The following is a 7,219-nucleotide window of genomic DNA, read 5'->3' on the forward strand; positions in this document are numbered from 1 at the left end:
AACCGCTTAGCCACCCGGGCGGGGTTGCCCCTAGCATAATTCTTATCCTTGGTTCTCTGTAGATATGTGATTTCCCATACCCACTGCCCACTCACTAGCTGCTTTCAAGATTTTCTCTTTGCTTTTTATTGTCTAGAATTTAAATATGATATGTCTAGGTGAGAAGTTTTTTGTTTTTTGTTTTTTTTGTCTGGGGGAGTTTTGTTTTGTTTGAAGTCGAGAGGGAGGTGCTCGTTTAAACTGCATGATGTTCTATGTTCCTGGATCTGTAGTTTGGAGTCTGTTGTTTATTTTGGAACATTAAATGGAATGCCATCAGCCGTTATTATCGCAAATATTTCTTCTGTTCCATTCTCTCTTTCTTCTCCTTCTGATGGTCCAGTACTGCCTTTGTTAGACCTTTTGAAATTGTCCCTTAGCTCTTCAATATTCAGTTCTGTCTTGGGTTTTTATTTGGTTGGTTTTTTTCATGTTTTTTTTCTTTTTTTTCTCTGTGCATTTCAGTTTGGAAAGTCTCATGTTGAAGCCCAGTGATTCTTCCTCTGGCTGTTTTGAGTCTGCTGATGAGCCTACCAGAGGCATTCCTCCTCTCTTACAGTGCTCTTTGTTTTCTAGCATTTCCTTTTGATTCATTCTTAGAATTTCCAACTCTCTGCTTATGTTAGTCCTCTGTTCCTGCATGTTGTCCACTCTTTATGTTAGAGCCCTTAGCATGGTAATCACAGCTATTTTAAATTCTATGTCTGATAATTCCAAAATGTGTATCATATTTGAGCCTGGTTCTGAGGACGGCATTTTCTCTTCAAAGTGTGTGTTTTGTTTTGTCTTGCCTTTCAGTATGCCTTGTAATTTTATGTTGAGAGCTAGATACGCGGTAGCAGGTCATAGGAACTGAGGTAAATCGATCCTTAGTGTGAAGATTTATGGTCTCTGGACTGGAATTGGTTTGTTTGATGTTTGCTTAGCTGTAGGTGCCAGAGGCTTCAAGTTCCCTTCACATCCTTATTGCTGTCTCTCTTTTGATGTTAGGCTTCCCTAAGTACTCCTCCTCCCCAGAGAAAGTCTGTACTTTCCAGTCTCTCTGCTGAAATCTGCAGTTATTACACAGGGGCCTCGGTGTGGTGGCAAATTGTGGAGGAGGGGGAATGTTCTATCATCTTATGATCAAATCTCGGCACGTTAGTGGGCCTAGGACCCAGTGCTGTGAATGTCACAAGTGTTTCTCCAAAGTGTAGCTTTCCCCCTCTGCCTTCCCTGGCTGTGACATTTCTAGTCTATTTCCCTGATGCCCTGACCTCTATGCACTGTGTTTTGCCATCTTAGGTGAGACAGGAAGGCTAGAGGAGAGTGGAGTGGAAGGAATATGTTTGTCCCAGGTGTGAGAAGGCCCTGGCAAAGTCTACACCTCTAGAGAGTAGGTATTTGTTATGAAGAAGACTGTGGGCACGTTTCACAATGGTCCTCTCTCCCTGCCAGAGCTGCAGCGGATCTTCTTCTGTGATGGACACATCACCAGAACCTGGAAAGGGGGAAGCCTGGCTGGCTCTGTCAGAAAAGCATGCGATTCTTGATCTCAGGATTGTGAGTTCAAGCCCCACATTAGGTATAGAGATTACTAAATAAATAAATAAACTTAAAAAAAAAAACTTATAAGGTTCTTGGAGCTTAAACCCATGAAATTGTGAGGGGGCCCTACCCCCTAAGACTGAAATCCCCAAAAGCTTCTCACTCCCATGCTAGTCCACACTCTACCTCTAGCAATTTGCCAAAATTACCACCGAAGTATGCTTACCAGTTTGTAGCTCCAGAAACTCCCAGGCCAGGTAAATGGGTCTTAGCGTTGTCTCTCTGGATGAGCCTATCTCTGCGGATTTCAGGGTGGTTTTCCCTGTGTTCTTATTTCCATAATAAATCCAAGAAAAGTCATTGACCATCAGTTTGCAGGGCTTTTGTTGGTAAAGATAGGAGTGACAGCTTCCAAGCTCTTCACGTGTAGATGGTGAACTGGAAGTCCTTTCAATGTTAAACACATTAGTTCCCTAAAGGAAAGTTCTCGATAGAAAGAAAATACATCCATATGGCATTTCAAAACCAAAGACTATCCATACCACTGAAGCACCTTCCTCAGAGGTTTTGCTGGAAAACAGGACTAAGAGCATAAAAATTCAGGTGCTCAGGGGTGCTGTTTCTGCCCGAGACACCCACAGCCCTCTTGTAGAGGGGCCCAATTTGATCCCCAGTGCATCCACTCCAGAGATAACTTTTTCTCTTACCTGTAACAGTTATGTTTGAAGAGATTTGATTCCATGCTCAATGTGGCCGGGACCCTGGAATGATAAGCCATCACTGTGTTCCCTCTTATTTCTAAAGATGGAATGTTTCCAATAAATAATGGCCACATTTAAAGAACTTTAGTATTAGGCAAACATTCTTGAATTTAAAAATTGAACACATTAGTTTCGTGCTGACTCACTACTAATCTGGAACATGCTCACCTCCTTGTCTATGCGCACATTTTTCAGATGTGTAAATGATCCTGTTTTACCCAATCCCCAGTTCTTACATTAGTGTCTTATTCAAATATTAAACATGATTAGAAATTAGGAATATAAATTAAATGAAGAATGAGGTATATTGGTACTCACACTATGTTCACAAAATTAGAAACCAGTGGAATGGAGAGCACTGAGGAGCAAAGCACAGGCGACTGATCACCTGACACGCCTGTCACTGTGTCATCTTAGAAAAGGCCCTCATTGGCTCCTCTCGAAGTTTTGGCATCCTTGCCTGAAAATGGAAACGATAATAGCACCTGTTGATGAAGATTCACCTGTTGTAATGAAGACTGAATGGGAATCCATGAAAAACTTAAGACAGTGTCCAACAGACAGTGAAAACTAAAGAAGTTTTCATTACTGCCCAGTCCAGTGTCATTTTGTGAATGTCTGAAACCCCTGAAATGTATCCGTTCTGCACAAATACAGCCTGTAACCAGTACAGGCTTCAAACATAGCATCTCAGATTGCCTCATGCCCCTGTGGCTTTTCCCACCCCACTGTTTCTTCAGTCCTTTAAGTATCCATCAGACTTTTTGACCCCTTTCTTGACTTCCTATTTCCTTTTGTTTCTCCTATTTAGAAGTCCACCTCCAGTTTGAACCTCACAGTAGAGTTTCAGCTTCACTAACATTTATTATCAGCAAAACCCTAGATAGAATTTGTGTAGCTCTTCCACCTCTTTTCCCAGAGGGAGACCCATCCCGCCTGACCCTGCTCTGGCCTTTGGATCTCCCACCCACATGGCAAACCTCAGTAGGTGACATCATAATAAGTAAGCTCTTTCAAAAAACCAGTACAAAAGTACATCTGGAGAGCTTAAATATTCATCCCTCTGGCTTAGCAGTCTCACTTTTGAAAATATATCCTAAGAAAATAACAAAATATAGGGATAAAACCATGGCACACCACATTTTTCAATATAGCCTTATTTATTAAAGTGATAAATTAGAAACAAACTAAAAGTCCTACGGTAGAGGAATGCTTAATTAACATGGCACAAACACTCCATGGAATATTATGTGGTCATTAAAAAGAATAATTAGAAAGAGTACATAGCAACTCAGAGTAATGCTTATGAGTCAAGTGAAAAAGCCAGGGACAAAACCATATATTCCATGTGATTGCAATTATATAAAAATATGGGTGCATATAGAAGGAAATAAGGAAATACTTAAAGAGGATAGTAACTATGTTAATGAGATTAGTAATGGTTCTCTTTTCTGTTTTTTACCTTTCTGGAATATTATTACGTTGTTTTTAAAATCAAAATAAGTTCCTTATAAAATGTAAATAAATAGTTACAAGCCCACACCCAGCTTCCAGAATATCTTGTACTTTTAGCTCAAATGACTCATATTCCAGGCTTAATTTCTTATGTTCAAAGGATGTTCTGGAGGCAAATATCTTTCTTTCCAGATAGAATAAAGGAAGTAATTTAGTTTACTGAGGAAAATTTGACCTCTATGTTGAATTAATGTTATACAAAGATAATGCTCTTGCTCCTCTGTGAGCAGGGCATGTGTTTTGAATTGTTTTTCCCCTCGTGGGGATAGATTCGAGCTGAACTCTTCTATCTCCTTTCACCTTGCTCTCCATTCAGCTGATAATGAAGCATTTGTAAGGCTGGTGACGGGGGGCTACTCAGGAACCTGGCCAAGCAAAGCAAATTGACCTGTCCACTGAGCACATTGAGGCCTTGGCCAAATACTCAATTCAAACGAGCTGAACCGAGATACAAAAATCAAACGTTTTTAGGTGATTCTTTGTCAGCCAGGTGAAGCACATTCTTTGACAGTGGAATGATGGATTATCTTGGATACCACCAGATGATATTGTGTGTGTGTGTCTACATGTGTGTATTTTAATATAAAGCACCTGGAGAAATAAGGGTCTTCTCGTGCTAATGTACAAAGAATAAATATTATACTTAAAGCCAAAGTCTATGAGTGTGAAAAGGGAAGTGTGTCCAGTAATAATCTAAATTGGCTCCCCTCCCCTCCCACCATCCTGTTTCCTAGCTCCTTCAAACCCTAAAAGAGGGATCTACACAGTCTTGCTTTCTTCACTTCCTGTAGGAATGGGCAGGGTCTGCCCTCACCACTATGCTGAAGTTACCCTGGTTAAGATTACACATTAACTCATAGTCGCCATACTGTTTGAGCCTTTTGGGTAACCCGCATGCCAGTGAACATTCCCTCCTGCATAGGATTTTTCCCCTACCTGCATTTTCCTATTCTGTTGGCTTTCCAGGTGCACATTTTCATTCTCTCTGTGTGAGTTCCTTTTCCTCTTTCTGCCTTTACGTTGGCGTTCCTTGACTTGCTATGACTTCTCTGTCTGAACATCCTTTTCCTGGACAGCTTCAAGCATTTCCAGGATTGCAACACTCACCCACCTACTGATGACTTAGAGGCCTATGCGTCTCTGGCAGACCTCTCTTCTAAGCTCCAGCCTTTTGTATGACGAACTTCTTAGACGATCCTCCATGGATGTTCTCTGGGGGTATCTCAACTCTGTGTGTCCATCACTCAATTTGTCTTGGCTCTCTTCTCCCAAAACCATTTATTCCTCCAATATTCCTTATCTCCAAGACAGAATCCTGATACAATGCTTGATACCTTCCTTGCTAAGAAGTCGCCATGTTGACTTCTTGATTCTACCTCTTAAATAAGCCTCATGCTAATTGCTTACCTGCATTGTCGTGGCCTAAGTTGAGGCCCTTGTCATCTCTCCTAAATTATTTCAACAGTCCCCTAATTAGAGTCTTTGTGCCTCCAACCTTGATTTTTTCCATCTCTCATCCATATATTAAAAGCTTGGTAATCCTATCATTACTCAAAACAATTAAGTGACTCTCCCTTACAGGGGAACTCCAACTAATATATGTAGAAGAAGTGGTAGAAATAGAAAATCACCATTTGAACACCACAGTAGTAATAGATCCAGGCAAGACCTGTGAGTAAACACTGAAATTAGTGTGCAAAAAATGAAGGAGAAGCTAGACATTTGTAAGGTGACAAAGAATGTCCCTCCAAAATATTTAATTATCACAAATGGAAAATAATAACTTCCCAGTGGATAAATCTGACATATACCACCTTAGCCATGTGAAAGAGGTTAGCATCACCAATAATAAGCATATCAACATCAAGTTCTGTCTCATATCACACACCAAGAAGGGCAAATCACTTCTGTAGTATTCTTGACAAAAAACTGTTAACGTCAATCCGATCTTGAGGAAATTTCAGACAAACCCAAATCAAGCGATATTCTACAAAATAACTGACCTGTACTTGAAACATGTGAAGGTCAGGAGAGACAAAGAATGGCTGAAAAAATTAAATCACAAATTAGAGAACACTAGAGACATCACCAGAAAATGCATGCAATGTGGTGTCTTGGATGGGATCTTGGAAGAGTTTGTTGTTCTTTTTAAATGTAGTGGAAAAACTGGTAAAAATCTGAATCAAGTCTCTAATTATTCATATTATACCAATGTAAATTTCTTGGTTTTAATAAATACATAAATTGTTGACATTAGAGGAAGTTTGGTGAATAGCATGTTGAATTTTATACTATTTTCACAACTCTTACATAAGCTTAACATTCTTTCTAATTAGAAAGTTTAGGGAAAAAAAGGAGTGTTTCCCAAGCACTAATAAAATAAACTCTAGTATCTTTAGCATGACATTTAATGTCCCTCATGGTTGAACCTACTTGTCACCTCTGTCTCCCACCACTGTTCATAACACACCTAAGGTTTCAGCTATACTGCATGTCTTACCTTGTACCACTTTTTATAAGCATACACACGCACACACACACACATAGTCATCATATACTCACTCAACACACATGAGGCCCAAAGACAATTATCTGATTTGGTCATTAATGGACATAGGGCTAAAATTTGGGTTCCCTGATTCCTAAACCCCTGTCTTTACTGAATCAATATAATTCCAGTCTGCTCACTGGGAAACCCAAGTGATGACATATGACATGTCATAGCTAAGTCAAGATAGTCAATTTAATTTTTCCATCAGCTTAATTGAACTCTTTGATGGGGAGTAATACCCTATAATGGTGTATGTCACATATGGAATTAAGAACTTTGAACTCATTCATCTCAAAAGCAAACACTGCAATCAATTCTCATGAAGTCAAAAATGGGCACATTTATGCACATTTACAAAGTGCATAGTTCTGCTCTTATCAGTCCCATTACAATCCTGTCTAAATCCTAAAGTGAAAATGAATGTCACAGGGAAAAAATTACTGGTGCATATAAAACAGCCTGGCCTAACTTTTTAATATATTCACAAACAGGGATTTCATTCTTTTATTAGTAGTTAGGAAAGGTTGCATTAATATTCAGTAGTTAAAATGTGCCGTTCTAAATTTTTCATAATTTCCCATGGGGGAATAAATTTTTTGGAAAATATTCCCAGTAGGTGAATGACTTTAATAACACAGTGTCTGTAAAGATGGCAAATAAAATGGCTCATAGATCTAGGCTTTGGCAAACAGTTGAAACAGCTCTTCCTTTATAGACAAGTGTTAGCCCTGCTAATTTGAGGTTGATTGAGATTGGCTAGCTTCTTTACACAAATGTGTATTCACTTTTGGAGTCCTATTCATTTTTAGGGTTCCAAAATCCTTTC

General features: G+C 39.4%; 1 long non-coding RNA gene across 1 annotated transcript; it reads right to left on the minus strand.

Moving 5' to 3' along the window:
- Positions 1–1,680: 1,680 nt before the first annotated feature.
- On the minus strand, positions 1,681–3,378 carry LOC144311844 (uncharacterized). The gene is made up of 3 exons (XR_013377344.1): positions 2,646–3,378; positions 2,274–2,327; positions 1,681–2,013 (listed from the first exon to the last, which is right to left on the minus strand). It is a non-coding gene; the product is annotated as an uncharacterized LOC144311844 (long non-coding RNA).
- Between the last annotated feature and the right edge of the window lie 3,841 nt (positions 3,379–7,219).

The sequence above is a fragment of the Canis aureus genome, chromosome 4, assembly GCF_053574225.1.
Source record: "Canis aureus isolate CA01 chromosome 4, VMU_Caureus_v.1.0, whole genome shotgun sequence".
Lineage (NCBI taxonomy): Eukaryota > Metazoa > Chordata > Mammalia > Carnivora > Canidae > Canis > Canis aureus.